The following is a 17,545-nucleotide window of genomic DNA, read 5'->3' as shown; positions in this document are numbered from 1 at the left end:
GAAAATGTAAAGTTACTTACAGAAGCTGGGCACTAAACACTGAGTGTGGGCGTGAAGAGAAGTAAATTACCTGTGATACCTCAGAATCTAACAATTTCATATAAAATAAGCTTTAAGGTAGTGAAAAGTTTCAGGCTATAATTTTTAAGTTAATATTGTTCACTTAGGGAAAGCACCTTTTTTTTTTTTTTTTTTTTTTTTTTTTTTTTAGATCTGACATGATCCTAATTTTGATGTCTTTAGTCACTCTGAGATATTTTGAGGTGAGCAGAAATACTGTGCCATTTCAGTAGCTGAAGGTAGACATATAAAGTATAAAAAAAAATAAGAGGTAGACTGATATAACTAAAGTCAGTAAAAGTAACTTTCTGTTTCTAGCATAAAAGAAAACTGTTACAGAACTGATCTCCTTCTATAAACAACCTAAAACTGGAGTAACTACTAAAAAAAAAAAATCTGGCTTTAGACATGGGACTACAGACAGCACATGATTGTGATTCCTGCAATGAAGGAAATCAAGAAAACAAATGAGGTGAACTCATCACAGAGCCTTCTGCATGGAGATGATTCCTGGACCATGGCTCAGAGCCTCATGCCTCCAGCAGAGTCTACTGAAACTCACTGAGTAAAAAAGACAAAGATCAAAGTTTAGGGAAGCCAAAGTGACTCTAATTTCTGGGAAAAGCACCCAAAATAAGAGAGAGATACATAGAAAGGACTCTAGGAATATGGATAAGGGTGCTCACTCTTTGGGTGAAGATTCTGTACATGTGTAGAGTGAAATCCCAAGAGGCCAGACCAAAGTCATGTTTGAAGAAAAAGCAATTCCTGGAAAGTTGTCAAATGAACAACGTCCAGAGCCCACACCAGGGCAGGAAATGCTGAAGTTCCTCTAGCAAAAGTTAAAAGAACTCATTAAATATGCAGGACGTTGAGTAGAGAGCACAGAATTGTGAGAATCAAAATGGAAATAAGTTAACCCTAAGAAGAAGAAAACATCCTTCTCCTGGCTTTGCACATCAAGTTCTTTTGCCTTTGGGCTTCAGGATTTACACCAGCAAAATAGCTTGATGTGTAAGACCAGGAGAAGAAGGGTGTTCTGGCTGAGAGAGAGAGAGGGAGAGAGAATGAGAGAATGAGAGGATGAGAAAGAGAGAATGAGAATTTGCCTTGTTCTGTTGGAGTCTTCAGCCAGTTAGACGGTGGCCACCCATATTGGATGAGAGTGGATCTTTCTTATTCAGTTCACTGATTCGAACGCTACTACCTTCCAGAAACTCTTTCATACACATAACCAGAAATAATGCTTTAGCAGTGATCTGGGTATTCCTTAGTCCAGTCAAGTCGATGCATGAAATTAATGATCACAGAATGTAAATTTAATTTATATTGAAATAACATTACCTACCTGTTTTATTTTTGATGAGAAGTCTATGGCCATTTGAATTCATTTCCAGGTATGTATAATGTATTGTTTCTCTCTGTTTTATTTTTTTATTTTTGACATTTTTGACTATGATGTGCTTAGGCATGTTTTCTTTGTATTTATTCACTTTGGGCTGTGCTGATCTCAAATTTATAAATCTATAAACTTGCCTCACCCAATATGTGCACATTTTACCAAGTATATTACTACCCCATTCTCTGTCTTCTCTTGGACGTCAGAACTCTCCCTAGGTGGGCTAACCTTGAGAGCAGGCCTTCCTTATGGAGAACTTTCCTGGTCTTGTTTTGAAATTATTACTTCTTCTCCTTCTCTTCTGGAACCAAGAAGAAACCTTTAGCTCTTCATTGTGAAAATCTGGTAGGGTTCTTCTATGTGAAACCCATAAAAAATGGAAGGTCCTCTTAAGACTGTAGCTCCATAGGCATTTCTAACTCTTGTAGTCATTTACATTAAGCCTCCAGCAATTTGTAAAAATTAAGATTTCAGTGTTCCTACCAGTTTACCAGTGGCTTCTGCTCAGGGTAAGCTGATGTTTCTGGTGATTCTATTCACCCATATCTACTGATTTCAGGGTAGCAGTTTTCTCTGTGATCTCAAGTCTTTGATCAATCCAGTAACTTTGTTCATCTTCTTTTCTTGTCAGGATGAGAGTGCTGACCTCCAAAACCTTTTGCATGTCTGAAACTGACCCCATGTTTTTATGTTGTTATTATTATTATTATTTTTCTGCTAAACAGATTCCATTTTCTGCTCTTTCTACTATTACTTGTTAAAAAGAAAAAAAAACCACTTGATTTGGAGTATAAAAAGGTATGTAATAGGAAGTTTAAGTAAAAAATTATCTAAATTCATTAATAGGACAGTTTTAAAATAAATTATAGATTAATACGGAGTATATTAGGTTTCTCTAGAAGGACAGAACTAATAGGATAGATATATGTATAAAGGGTAGTTTGCTAGGGAGTATTGACTGATGTGATCACAAGGTGAAGTTCTACATTAGGCTGTCTGCAAGCTGAGGAGCAAGGAAGCCAGTCTGAGTCCAAAATCTAAACAATAGGGAAGCTGCCAGTGCAGCCTTCAGCGTGCAGTCGAAGGTCCAAGAGTCCCAAGCCTGAAGAACTTGGAGTGTGCTGTTGGAGGGCAGGAAGCATCCTGCATGAGTCAAAGATGTAGGTCAGGAGACTAAACCAGCCTAGTTCTTCCAAGTTCTTCTACCTGCTTTTATCCTAGCTGCACCAGAAGCTGATTAGGTGGTGCACACCTAGATTGAGGATGGATCTGCCTCTCCCAATCCACTGACTCAAATGCTAATCTCCTTTGGCAATACCCTCACAGACACACCCAGGAACAATACTACAATACAATCAAGTTGACACTCAGTATTAACCATCACACAAAGTAAAACCATGCAACTGTGAAAAGACAAGAGACATATTTATATATGCACATAAGGAAAGATCACAAGGTACCTAAGTAGAAAGAATGGGACCCAGTAGTATCATTGGCTCACATCTGTGTATTGTAAAGGGGAATATGTGCACATGTCATTGTAACTAAATGAAGCTTGAAAATATAAATAAGAAAACAGCAAGGTAGTTTCTTTGGAGGAGAGAACTGAGGGACTGAGAAGTTAAAGTTGGAAGGGGGGATTAAAGCTGCTCTTTATGGTGTGCTCCTCATGTCATTTTATTTTTACATATTCCTTGAAAATACACAATTAATAAAAAGTTTTGCAAAATCAGCTTGCCTAAATTAACTCTCATACAGTATGCCCATTTGGTTTATGAAACTTGAGCCACTGCCCATTTCTCCTCTTTAGAGATAAAATAATGAAATCTTTCTTGAAATGAGAGATCATCTATAAAGTGATCAGAGAGAACATAACAAGTGTTAGCAAATAAGAGAACAGAGAAAAGAGTGAGATATTCAAACAGATACTGAGAGATTTTAAAGCTTTCTGTTTGCATTTTGCAGCTATAAAAGAGTAATTCTTGCCAGCAATAAAGCGCTATTGATTATAGCAGCTGCAGATAAAAGCTGCCTTGTAGGGAGTAGGTGTGAAGTGACAATTAGAATTGATGGGAAGGTGTTGTCTTCCAGTGGGTGTTCACTTAGTCTGCGGTACATTGTAGTTATGAGTTCTCATTGCTTGATTGCAGTAGTTGATCGTTTCTATTTTGTAAAAAATGCTCCTGGAACATTGTTCTTCATCAACATATTTGATGATCAGAAGTAATACTGTTTTATTTTCAAAATACATTTATAGTAACAGTATAAAAAATCTAGGACAGTCCTAAGAAATAGCCTAAATCATACAATAGTCACAAAATCTGCAATGTTGTGGCCAACTGAATGTAAATCTCTCCATATGCAACCGCACCTAAACATAAAGTACAGAGAAACAAAAAACATAACGTACAACAAGGCGCATAAAAAAGCCCACACATGTCTTATAATTTCAGCATTACGTTAGTAGGAGGCAGAAAATACTATGAAGTTCAAATGATATCTGAGAAAAATAAACCCCATATCTCATCAGAGCTACAGTGGCCCCTCAAGCTTGTGGGTGTAGAAAGAAAGAAATGGAAGGCGCAAGAGATTCTATCAAAAGAAGGAGAGAATAAATAACTCAGATGAAACACAAATTCCTCCCCAGAAGGAGAAATTTTGACACTGAATGATAAAATACCTGTATCAGTAAGAACAGTGACCTCTAAAGATGTCCATGTCCTAAGCACCAAGTATCCATTACTGTGTGTGGTGAGAGGGACTTTGCAGATGTGATGAAGGGTGAGGAACTTGGGTGGAGAGATTATCCTGGAATATCTGGGTGAGCCCAGTGTAATCATGTGAGTCCTTTAAAAGTAAGGAAACTTTCTGCAGTGAGAAAGAGGTATGAGGGCAGCAGAAGGGAAAGAGAGATGCCACATTCCTGGCTATAAAGACGGAGGAAAAGGAATGCCGGAGTCACAGGACACAAGGAGCTGTAGTAGCTGGAAAACCCTATGACACACATTTTCCCCTCAGCCTCCAGAGGAAACACAGCCTCACTGACATCTTGATTTTAGCCCAGTGAAGCCTGATTCTTGACTTCTGACCTCCAGAAATATGACAACTTCATGAAGACTATTGCTGAGGATGGGAGAAAGTAGGCACTGACATGCATTGCCAGTGGGGATATTAACTGGTCCAACATTGTGGAAGGAAATATTTATGAAAACGACATACTCATTTACATTTTGACCAAGAAATACTATTTCTAGGAGTTTATTCTAAAGACACATCTCCCACAGTATAAAAATACGTTTGTACAAAGATGTTTATTGTATTACTTTTTTGTAATTTAATATGCTGGGACATTCTGAATGACCATATATGAAAGATTAATTGAACAGAGTATGGTGTGTGCATTTATCAGAATGTTCTGGAGCTGCTATGAAAGGGTAATGAAGATCTCTGTGAGAATATATAGAGCGATTTGCAGGACACAAAGTATAAAAGAGTGTTTATAGCACGCTAACTTTGGGTTAAAACAAGGAAATATAAAATAATACATGTGCCCATTTATTTTTGTAAAATGGATTGTAGAAAATGAAAACTAGAACATAATGAGATTGACAACCTACAGGGATTGTCAGATGGGAGCAAGGTGGAAAAGACAGCATGGGGATGATGCTTTTCTAGGTACAATTATCCCTTCATATCCATGGGGAATTGGTTCCAGGAGCCGTGCAAATACCAAAATCTGTAGATGCTCAAGTCTTTTGTATGAAATGACTAGTATTTGCATATAGCCTATACACATCTTCATATATACTTTATATCATCTCTAGATTGCTTAAACTATCTAATACAATGTAAATAGTTATAATATATTATTATAATTTATATTATTTTTATTTTGTATTGTCATTTTTTATCATTTTTGAAAAATACTTTCAATCTGTAGTTGGTTGAATTTAGGGATACAGAATCTGTGGATAGGGAAGAATAGATGTACACTTTTTAGATAGTTTTGACTCTTTGCAGTCAAGATAATGTTGTACATGCACAAAAGAATGATAAAATAAGATATGAACCAAATAAGTTTAATGTAAATGTATTTCAAGTGAGTAACATTATCAAACTGAATGAAAAGTTAACATTACTAGCTTCTGAGCACTGTATTTTGAGTCCATGACCTTAGTTTAAAGAGGAGAAGAAGCTGTATACAGATACTGAGATCTCATTGCTTCTCAGCCTTTGATGAAGATCAAGTGTAAATATTGAGATCTAGTTAGATTATATTTGTTTTTGCATTGGTAAGCATTAACAATTTTAAAACTACTTTTTGTGTATTTTATAACTGAGAAATAAGTCTGTATATTGAATATAAATGTGAGCTAGTTTTCTCATTTTTGATGAAGAATATTATAGAAAGGGGAAAGACTAGACTGAACCCTCTGTGGCTGTTGATTTGTTATTGGAGGTTTCAGTATGAGTTCATACATATGTGTATATACACACATATTATTTATATTCATAATTACATAATGTGTGTATGTATGTATATGTCATATGTATTTATATTTATTATGTTTATGTGTATGTATGTGCATATATACAAGTCATATATATACTTTGTATATGTATATGTGTTTTTATTTATATTTTAATTACTTTTTTTAATCAACTCTTGATTATTCATTCAGTTGGAAGAAAGTAGCAAAAGGTATTTGTACATATATGACATGCATATTATGTCCTTTATCTTAATTTTATATTTTTAAGCCAATATCTATATTTATATTTCCTCTTTAGGGTGTTGTAATATGAAGTATTCTCGAGACAGGAATAAATACTTTTAAGATAAAAGAAAACCATAGATGATATGAGTATGAGTAATTGAGAATTGGTTTCATGAATTTGTGATAATTTATATTGTCAGGAATTAATCTTAGTTATAATTGTCTAAGGTTTATGATTTCAAAATGAAGTTTACAACATCCAGTTCTTTATAATTTGGTGGGGAAATTAATTATATGTGCTCAAATATAATTTCTCTAAATTGTATGACTAAGAACTAAAAACTGTCAAGAAAGATAATGTCCTACAAGTAAAGTGCATTTATAATAAACATTTATGAGAACATATTTCATGATGAGAAAAAATTCAATAATGGCTGTATGGATTCTGCTATGACTCAGCAAAATGGTGAAGAGCTTTGGGCATGGAACCAGGAGTCTGTTTGTGATTTGGTGTTTCTTATCAAGCCATTTAATCTTTTCATATCTTAAATCCAAGACAGAAATACCTGTCTCAGGTTTTTTTGTCTTGATTGAATATTGTAATGCATGTGAAACTGCCTGATAAATGGTAAGAGCTTCTGGAAATACTAATTGTTATGAATGTTTATCTATTACATTTTAAATGTGAGTTCATCAGCTTAAATCTCCACATCTCTCTCAAACTTACCGCTTGCATAGTTAACTCATAAAAAAGCAGAACAGCTTCTCACTGCTGGGCTTGCTGATTAATTTCCTGAATATTCAAGGAGATAAAAAGATAATTGATTCTGCTTTTATCGATTTCTGAATATCTCAGAGCTTTTAATAAATAAAAATTTAGAGAAGATTAATGCATGCTTTAATGCCTAGTGAATGCCACCAAATTGACTTAAATTATTAGGAATTGTTTAAGTCTCAATATTAGATAAGTTTTAAAAACACAACTCCCTGTCCTTTGCAGGGACATGGATGAAGCTGGAAACCATCATTCTCAGCAAACTAACACAGGAACAGAAAACCAGGCACTTCATGATCTCACTCATAACTTGAACAATGAGAACACATGGACACAGGGAGGGGAACATCACACACCAGGCCCTGTTGGAAGGTGCAGGGCAAGGGGAGGTGTAACATTAGGAGAAATACCTAATGTAGATGACAGGTTGATGGGTGCAGCCAACTGCCGTGGCACATGTAAACCTGTGTAACCTGCACGTTCTGCACATGTATCCCCGAACTTAAAGTGTAATCATTAAAAAACAAAACGGAACAAAAAAAATGACTCAGGAGAAACAAGAGACATTATGATATAATAAAGGTGTGTCCCTTCAAGCTTCCCAATCAGTTTGACTTGCATTCCAGGCTTGTTTTAGGAAAACAACCATTGTCTGCTGGATACTATAACAAAGCATTAAAAATAACTGAAAGTTGAGTCATTCTTCTGGGGGTCAATCAATATGTTAAATCTAATTTTGAATATTTGATCATGAAAAAATGCTATGGGAATTAAGTTCTCAAATTCTAAAATATTCAGATTTTCCTAGGAATGTTGTGAGCATGAATGTGTGTGTGTTGGTGGGACCTTTGAGTTCCCATAGGTAATCTGGGCCATTATCCAAAGTGACCAAGCTCTAAAAATGATACAGTGAGGCTCGCTAGCCCCAGGTTCTATTATTGGACTTTTCAGAGAGTATTGAGGAATAGGATTAAAAAAAATAATACTTAGCTCAGAAAGGAGTTTTTTACATATTTTAGATTTTTAAACATAGTTCTAAATAGTTGAACATCTTTCAAAAAGATAAGCTACCTGATAGAGATAAGGAGATTAATTGGTTGACACACAATCATTTAGAGTATTCTCTAATAATCCTTTTTATTTCTTTAAAAAAGGTTCGAGTGTCTTTACTTTTGTTCCTCATTTTAGTAATTTGAGTTTCTTATTTTCTTGGTTAATCAAACTAAAACTTTGGACTTCTGTCATTCTTTTAAATGAACTAACTATTGGTTTCATTTTCTCTATTTTGTTTTATTATTATTTTTATTATACTTTAAGTTTTGGGGTACATGTGCAGAATGTGCAGGTTTGTTACATAGGTATATACGTACCAGGATGGTTTGCTGAACTCATCAACCTGTCATCAACATTAGGTATTTCTCCTAATGCTATCCCTTCCCTCGCACGCCCACCCCCAGCAGGCCCCAGTGTGTGATGTTCCTCTCCCTGTGTCCTCATTGTCCAACACCCACTTATGAGTGAGAACATGTAGTGTTTGGTTTTCTGTGTTTGTGTCGGTTTGCTGAGAATGATGGTTTCCAGCTTCATCCATGTCCCTGCAAAGGACATGAACTCTTGCTGTTTTATGGGTGCATAGCATTCCGTGGTGTATATGTGCCATGTTTTCTTTATCTAGTCTACCATTGATGAGCATTTGGGTTGGTTCCAAGTCTTTGCTATTGTAAACAATGCCACAATTAACATACATGTGCATGTGTTTTTATAATAGAACGATTTATAATCCTTTGGCTATATACCCAGTAATGGGATTGCTGGGTCAAATGGAATTTCTACTTCTAGTTCCTTGAGGAATCACCACACTGTCTTCCACAGTGGTTAAGCTAATTTGCATTCCCACCAACAGTGTGAAAGCATTCCTATTTCTCCACCTCCTCTCCAGCATCTGTTGTCTACAGATTTTTTAATGATTGCCATTCTAACTGGCATGAGATGGTATCTCAGTATGGTTTTGATTTGCATTTCTCTAACGACCAGTGATGATGAGCATTTTTTCATATATTTGTTGCCCACATAAATGTCTTCTTTTGAAAAGTGTCTGTTCTTATCCTTTGCTCACTTTTTGATGTTTTTTTTTTTCTTATAACTTTAAGTTGTCCATAGGTTCTGGATATTAGCTCTTTGTCGGATGGATAGCTTGCAAAAATTTTTTCCCATTTCTGTTGTTTGCTGATTTGCTCTATTGATTGTTTCTTTTGCTGTACAAAGAGCTCTTAAGTTTATTTAGATCCCATTAGTCTATTTTGGCTTCTGTTGCCATTGCTTTTGGTGTTTTAGTCGTGAAGTCCTTGCCTATGCCTATGTCCTGAATAGTATTGCCTAGGTTTTCTTTTGGGTTTTTATGGTGTTAGGTCTTATGTTTAAATCTTTAATCCATCTGGAGTTATTTTTTGTATAAGATGTAAGGAAGGGGTCCAGTTTCAGCTTTCTTCATGTGGCTACCCAGTTTTCCCAATACCATTTATTAAACAGGGAATCCATTCCCCATTGCTTGTTTTTGTCAGGTTTGCCAAAGAGCAGATGGTTGTAGATGTGTGGCATTACTTCCGAGGCTTCTGTCCTGTTCCATTGGTCTCTATCTATGTTTTGGTAACAGTACCATGCTGTTTTGATTACTGTAGCCTTAGATTTTTAAATGAGCTGTTTTGTTGATCTCCTGTCTAGTCTTTATTAGTTATATCTTCTTGTTTTGTGTATAGTTTGTTCTTCTTTTTCTTAAAGGAGGAAGTTTCAGTTATTTATTTGAAGCCTGCATTTATTTTTAATGAAAGCATTTGCAACTATAGATTTGCTGTATTACTTTCACTGTCCCCCATGTTTTGGCATGGTTTTTTTTTTTTTTTTTTTTGAAACAGAGTCTCGTTCAGTCGCCAGGTGCCAGGCTGGAGTGCAGTGGCACGATCTCAGCTCACTGCAACCTCTGCCTCCCAGCTTCGAGCAATTCTCCTGCCTCAGCCTCCCGAGTAGCTGGGATTACAGGCACATGCCACCATGCCCGGCTAATTTTTTTGTATTTTTAGTAGAGATGGGGTTTCACCATGTTGACCAGGATGGTCTCGATCTCTTGACCTCATGATCTACCTGCCTCGGCCTCCCAAAGTACTGGGATTACAGGCGTGAGCCACCATGTCCAGCCTTTTATCTTTTAGTTCATCTGAAAGTATTTTCTGATTCTCTTGTGATGGTATCTTTGGCTCATGGATCTTTTAAGAGTGAATTTTTGTATTTCATTTTATTTATGAATTTTCAAAATTTCCTCAGTTGTTTGTTTTATTCTGTTGTGGTGGGAGAACATATTTTGTGTGCTTTCAACATTTGAAAACTTACGAGATGTGTTTTATGGGTTGATTCAGAGTGTATCTTGGAGAATATTCCAGATGTACTGGAGAACATTGTATAAGCTATGGTATTCCATTACCACACAGTGAAATGTTCTTTAGATGAGTTGGGTTATTGTGTTGTTACATTCTTTTATTTTCTTGATCTTCTGTCTCATCTTTCTGTCCATTATTAAAAGCAGGATGTTGAGTCTTTCAACTATGATTATCAAACTGTTTATTCATTCATTTAGTCAGATTTGATTTATGTATTTTGGACTCTGTTTTAGGTGCATATATTTTAATTATTGTTAAAAATTTTTGGTTTATTGATCCTTTTATCTTTATATAATGTCCTTCCTTGCCTCTCATAAAACTTTTGCGCTAAAGTCCATTTTGTCTGTTCTCTTGATTACTGCTTACATGGGATAAATTTTTATATTTTGTATTTTTTTTTAACTTTCATTAATTTGCATCTTTGAATCTAAAGTGGGTTTCTTACAGCATATAGTCTGTAGGGATCATGTTTTGTTGTTTTTGTTCTTAATTATTCTTTTAACCCTTCTGCCAGTCTCTGCCTTTTAATGGAAGGGTTCAATTTATTTATATTGGATATAATTACTGATAAGAATTCACTTCTACACATGGATATTTGTTTTCTATATGTGTTATATTTTCTTCCACGTTTCCTCCATTATTGCCTCCTTTTGAGTTAAATGATATTTCATCGTATACCATGTTTTTGAGTTAATGCTAATTGAACTGCAGTAGTACACTAAAGCATTGCTGTTATAGCTTAGATCCTCTTTCACTTTGTGCTTTTATTTTCACAAATTATTAGTAGATCTTTTTGCATTATGTGTTCTCCAATATAGACTTGCAATGATCATTTTTTTGTAGTTGTCTTTTAAATCAGATGTAAACAAAGGAATTGCAAATTTAAAAATTATATTTGGCTGTGTTGCCACCAAGGGGTCTGGATTCAGACCCAAAGAGAGGGTTCTTTGAACTTACACAAGAAGGAATTTAAGGTGAAGCCATAAAGTGTAAGTTTTTTAGAAAAGTAGAGGAATAAAGAATGGCTGCTCCACTAAAAACACTAACAGTTATTTCTTGATTATGCACTAAACAAGGGGTGGCTTATACATTCGTTTTCTGGGAAAGGGATGGGCAATTCCCTGAACTGAGGGTTTCTTTCTTTTTTTAGACCATTTAGGGTAACTTCCTGACTTTGTCATGGCATTGGTAAACTGTCATGGCACTGGTGGGAGTGTCTCTTAGGAGGCTAATGCATTATAATTAGCACACAATGAGCAGTCAGGATGACCGGAGGTCACTCTTCTTGCCATCTTGTTTTTGGTGGGTTTTGGCTGGCTTCATTACTGCAATCTGTTTTATTAGAAAGGTGTGTATGACCTGTATCTTTTGGCAACCTCCTATCGTCCTGTGACTTAGAATGCCTAACTTACTGGGCATGCAGCCCAACAGGTCTCAGTCTTATTTTACTTAGCCCCTATTTAAGGTGGAGTCATTCTGGTTCAAACACCTCTTACAGCTGGGTACAGTGGCTCAGAGCCTTTAATTCCAGCTCTTTGAGCAGCCAAGGTGGGAGGATTGCTTGAGCCCAGGAGTTCAAGACCAGCCTGGTTCATATAGTGAGACATCATCACTAAAAGAAAAAAAGTTAAAATACATTAATACTATTTTTTACAATTACCTCTGTAGATAACTTACTGTTGTTCTTTACTTTGTATATATTTAAGTTACTATATAGTATCCATTCATTTCACTATGAAATATTTTTAGAATTTCTTAAAGGGCAGGTTTGGTAGTAACTCTCTGTATGTATTTATCTGGTAATGTCTTCATTTCACCTGCATTTTTGAAGGAAAGTTTTGCTGGATATAAAATTCTTGTTTGATGGTTATTTTCATTTATATTTAAGCTCTTTGAATATGTAATTCCACTGCTTCTGGCGTCTGGTTTCTTATGAAAACAGTTTTAATCTTATGGAGGATCATTTCCACATGATGAGGTCCTTTTCTCTTGCTGCATTCAAGATTCCCTGTTTTCATCTTTTGACACTTCACTTTGATTACTACATGTCAGCATGGATCTCTTTGAGTTTTTTGACTGGAAGTTCCTTGAGCTTCTTGGATGTGTATTTTACTACTTTTAATTCAAATTTTGGAAGATTTGGACCATTATTGTTTCAAATATTTCTTTCCCCTTTTTGTTTCTCTTCTGGGACTCACATATGTGGGTGTTGGTATATCTGATGGTGTCCTACAAGTCTCTTAGGCTCTCTTTATTTCCATCATTTAAAAAATTACATTTCTCAGAATGGATAATCTCAATTGACCTATCTTCAGTTTTCCTGATTTTTCCTAGGATTGTCCAAGTGTGCTGTCCAAATGTGCTCTTAATCCTCTCTAGTGAAATATTACTTAAGTTGTTGTGTATTCCTACTCCAGAATTTTTCTTTAACTTTATAAGTTCTGTTTCTTTTTTGGCATTTTATTATTTGGTGAGACATTATTCTAATACTTTCTATAGTTATTTGAAATAATTTTCTATAAATTGTTGAACATATTTAGATGATTTAAAATAAATAATTTAAGATATTTGTATAATAAGTCATCTGAACTCCTTGAGTGACAGTTTCCACCAATGACTTTCTTGTTTATATATAGATCATACCTTTGTGTTTCTTTGCATTCCTGATATTTTATTGGTTCAAATTGAACTTTTTAAATATTATAAGGTGGGAACTCTGATAACCAGATGTTTGTCTTTTTCAGGATTTGTTGCTGCTGCTTGTTGTAGTAGTTGTTTGCTAGCTTTTTGTTTGTTTTAGTGACTTTCAGAAACAATTCTGCTAACTTTTCATTTATGTTATGTGTGGCCACTGAGGTCTCTGTTTCATTAGCTTAGTGGTCAGCTAATGATTTGGCAGAAATTTTCTTCAAATCCTGAAACCAAAGCATCTTACACAGAGGCACCACTCTGCGTGTGTGTGTGTGATGTTTTCCAGACTTAGCCAGGCAGTTTAAAACTCTGATAATGCCTTCCTGCTTTCACAGAGCATCGAGGTCAGCCATCAGTGATTGATTCAGCCCTTGCTGGGTTTGCCTTGAGCATGCACACAGCTGTAGGCATGCATTTAGCTTTCAGGATTTCCAGAAATATGTTGGAGCTTATTAAAACCCTTATTTTCCAACACATCTTATTTTCTAGTCTTTCCTTCAAGACTTTTGGTTAGTGTGTTTTCTTTTAAGTATCATCCATTACCTGAGGCAGCAGTCACTAAAATATTTATTTGCCTGTAAATATTTTCTATAAACACACTCCAGATAGTGGCTTTAGCACTAGGTGGGTTCTGAATCAGGCAAGATAAAGGGAAACCTTTTGATCTGGTCTTCAGGGAGCCACCAGACCAGTCAAAACATTAATGTTCAACACTCTGAAAATAAATGGCTTCTGCTCCATCTGTTACAAGTACCAGAAATTAGGAATTTTTCAATAATGCTCTGAGTTGTAAATGAGAGATAGAATTAGGGTAAATTAAAAAACCACAAGGTCTCACCAAGATTTAACTGGTGTTTTTAAATGAGTGCTCTTGTGCATTGTTTCAAGCTTTTGGTATGCTTCTATATAAAGTTGATTCTGAGTTTTTTTGGTCAGATTTTTCACTGATTTTTCTGAAGGTATGAACTTTCAGAGTCTTTACTCCATCATTTTGCTAATATCACATCTCACGTCCCCCTTGGAATTTTTAGTGTACATCATGCTAATGTGTTCATCCCAATGTAATTCAGGTCATGATCCTTTCTGTATATAGAATATTTCTCCCATTTTTCTTGATCAAAATTTGTTCACCTCTTCTAGAACTCAGCACCGTCCTCTCATGAATTGTTTTCTGATGCCCCTGTAGTGTGCTGATGCAGTGATACTCCATTTGCTCCGTTTAACACCTCCTTATATTCAAACCTTTGGAAAGTCCTGTGTGACTGTAAGCTAGCCCATGTGACATGCCTTGGCCAATGGGACAGTAGCACACTAAATGTAAACAGGAGCTTGACAGTTACTTGTATCTTAGGGTTTGTTCTTGTGCTAGTCCTGAAACCTTTAGACTGACATGTGAATAGGACTGGGTTTGCCTTCCAGGATGTCAAAGACCATGGAAAGAAAAGTTCCAGTAAATCTGGGTGTCCCAGAAAAGACAATGGTAAACCAGGCAACCTGCTGACTGACTGTCAAACATGAGCAAACCCAGCTGAAATCTGTTGAGCCCAGCCCAGAAGAGCTGCCTAGCTCAGTGCAACTTAAATTGACAATATGTCAAAAATTGTGCTAAAATATGGTTATTGTTTTGAGCCATGACATTTGTGGGATTGTTTGTTACACAGTGAAAAGCTAACAAATACAGCCTCATTAGGAGCTAATTACTCCATCATTTAGATTTTGCTTAAAATCATTCCTGGAGAGTTAGAATATTAATCTTATAACTCATTTAGCTTTTACTTCACTTTGATAGCTAATATTTATTGTACACTGAGAAAACAGAGGCCTAGAAATAACTGCCAGTTTAACAAATCCAGACCCCAGCAGGATATGCATTTGAACCAAAGCTATCCAGCTCCAGAGTATGCCCTTTTAATACCTGCAGTATATGTCTTTGCTATATTAAATTGCACATATTGGTGTTATATAATACTTAATTTACGGTTGACTATTTTCTAAGATTCTTCCTCTTCCAGAAAGAATTACCTTTGCAGATGGACTCCTATTCTTCAGCGAAACCTTTACTCTGGGAGAGATTTGACTGAGTCATAGCTGAGTTCATTAAGCCTTAGTGCCTCTGGGATGCAGCTGAGGACTCAATGGCAGGTTTTCAGGGATGTAAACCATTGTGCGGACAATAAAATAGAGAACACTAAGGCTGTGGAAATTTATCTCCTGTGAATCTTGCCTCTTGGCTTTCTCCTAAGGAGAATGTCCTCAGTTCACTTCCAGCACTGCTCACTATCGGGAGGACTTGTTACATAATCCCGTCCTGTTTGACGCTTCTTGAGCTTCAGTAATCTATTTTATATCAGATTTTAAAATATGGGAAGAATATTTGATAAATATTCCTTGACCTTAGAAACTATGAGTCTAAGATCATAGCTTCGGAGAGACTGTGACTTAGTAGTGGGGGAGTTGGAGTATAACCTGGCAGGGCTCAATCCACCCAAATGATCTTGTGTAAATCTTTGAGGGTAGCATCCACAATCAGCCTTTGCTAGTGTACAATGGCTAAGTGTTTCCTTTTTAGACTTTATTAGAAGTTCAGCTAGAGAAATAATTCTTTAAATAATTTGCAATATATTGTTCATTTACTTCTGGGATTTAAGTTTTATTGTGGGCTTAGGTCAGTCCACCAGGAGATGACATTTTGGATAATTTGCCAGATTGCCTTTATGTGATTGTGTTTTACTTATCTGCAGAATTTAAGATGTCAGACCTGGGATCCAGCCCCAGCTCTGTCTATTATGGGCTGTGGGATGTTGGGAGAGCATTTTAATCACTTTAAATTTCCATTTCTGACTTTGGAAAATGTGATAGTAAATACTTCATAGAGCTTTTGTAAGATTTTAATGATCTAGCTCATGTAAAAAAATAGAAGTCCCTGTGGCTTAAAAATAATTTGTAGCTTAAAATTTGTAGCTTTCAAAAAAAGCCATATGAAATTCATTTCGGTTGTATTTGCTGTAAAATCTGTTGTAAAAATCTGTTGTCAAGGTCATTGCCAATTTTCAATGTCTCCTATAAAAAATTCCATTTAGATTTTACAACCAAGTTAAAAAGAACTCCGTTTCTCTGAGAAAATGGTATTTTCTCCCTCCTCCATTCCTCTCTAGTAATAAGAATGTGCTAATTTCCCATGGTTCCCTTTTTGTCCTGGATGCAGAGAAACTCAGGGTAATATTTGTTCTTCATGTATATCAGCTTGTCTGGTTGGATTATCTACTTCTCTTATTTTTTTTTTTTGTGGCTGTTATTTAAAAATTTCTATTTCACTACCACCATTGTATAAATATCTTATTTTAAGCCATCTTGAATGTTTTTGGATAGAGGAGCTGAACTAAGTTAAAAAATGTCACTTAGAATCTCAAGGTCTCTGTTTCCTTGTCTGACAAATGCCTGCCTATTTTCATGGCTTACAAAGATCAGGTAATGCAAATGAGTGAATTTTGGGAACCAGACATGCTGTACAAAAGTCAGCTAAGTCCAGTCATAGCAGCAAGCAGCGGCCAATATGACGTGAGTGCCTCTCAGATGTTCTTCAGCCTAGTCCTCATATCTGAGCTCAGCACTAATTCTGTAATATACTTTGTGAGGGAATTTGCACTTGGAGTGACACATACCAATACTTTGACTCATTGACTCTGAATGAAAGGGAAAATCATTTGGATTTGGAATTTGGACAATAGGAATCATTTGTATCCCACTGAAGCCAGCAGTGAGAGCATTAGGAAACTTAAGGAAGGCGACAGTGTTACTAGAATGGAGTCCGGATATGGACCCAAGAGAGAGTTTTGGATCTCGAGCAAGAAAGAATCCAGGGTGAGTCCACAGAGTAAAGTGAAAGCATGTTTATTAAGAAAGTAAAGGAATAAAAGAATTGCTACTTTGTAGGAAGAACAGCCCTAAGAGCTACTGTTTGCCAACTTTTATGGTTAATTCTTGGCTATATGTGAAACAAGGGGTAGGTTATTCCTCCTTCCTCATTTCAGATCATTTGGGGTAACTTCCTGGTGTTGCCATGGCACTTGTAAACTGTCGTGGTGCTGGTGGAAGTGTAGCAGTGAGGATGACCAGAGGTTACGGTCATCACCATTTTGGTTTTGGTGAGATTTCACTGGTTTCTTTACTGCAACCTGTTTTATCAGCAAGGTCTTTTTGACCTGTCTCTTATGCCAACTTCCTATTTCATTCTGTGACTTAGAATGCCTTAACTGTCTGGGAATGTAGCCCAGTAGGTCTCAGCCTCATTCACTCACCCCCTATTCGGGATGGAGTTGCTCTGGTTCAAACTCTTTTGATAACAGGAGAGGCCCAGACCTCAATGTGGAGCAGTGTTGGGGCAGGGCAGGTCCACAGAGGGTGTTTTCCTGTGCCCCTGCTCCTCACAACTTGCTTCCCTTTCAGAGGCACTGTGGACTAGAGAGCAGTG

At 36.2% G+C, this 17,545-nt stretch overlaps 1 long non-coding RNA gene across 1 annotated transcript in view; it reads left to right on the top strand.

Annotated features, from left to right (window-relative positions):
- The window catches only part of LOC141580869 (uncharacterized), a 602,033-nt gene that overhangs the window by 203,603 nt on the left and 380,885 nt on the right, over positions 1-17,545 (top strand). The window lies entirely within an intron of this gene.

The sequence above is a fragment of the Saimiri boliviensis genome, chromosome 13 (genome assembly GCF_048565385.1).
Source record: "Saimiri boliviensis isolate mSaiBol1 chromosome 13, mSaiBol1.pri, whole genome shotgun sequence".
Lineage (NCBI taxonomy): Eukaryota > Metazoa > Chordata > Mammalia > Primates > Cebidae > Saimiri > Saimiri boliviensis.
This window is presented reverse-complemented; position numbering and strand designations above follow the sequence as displayed.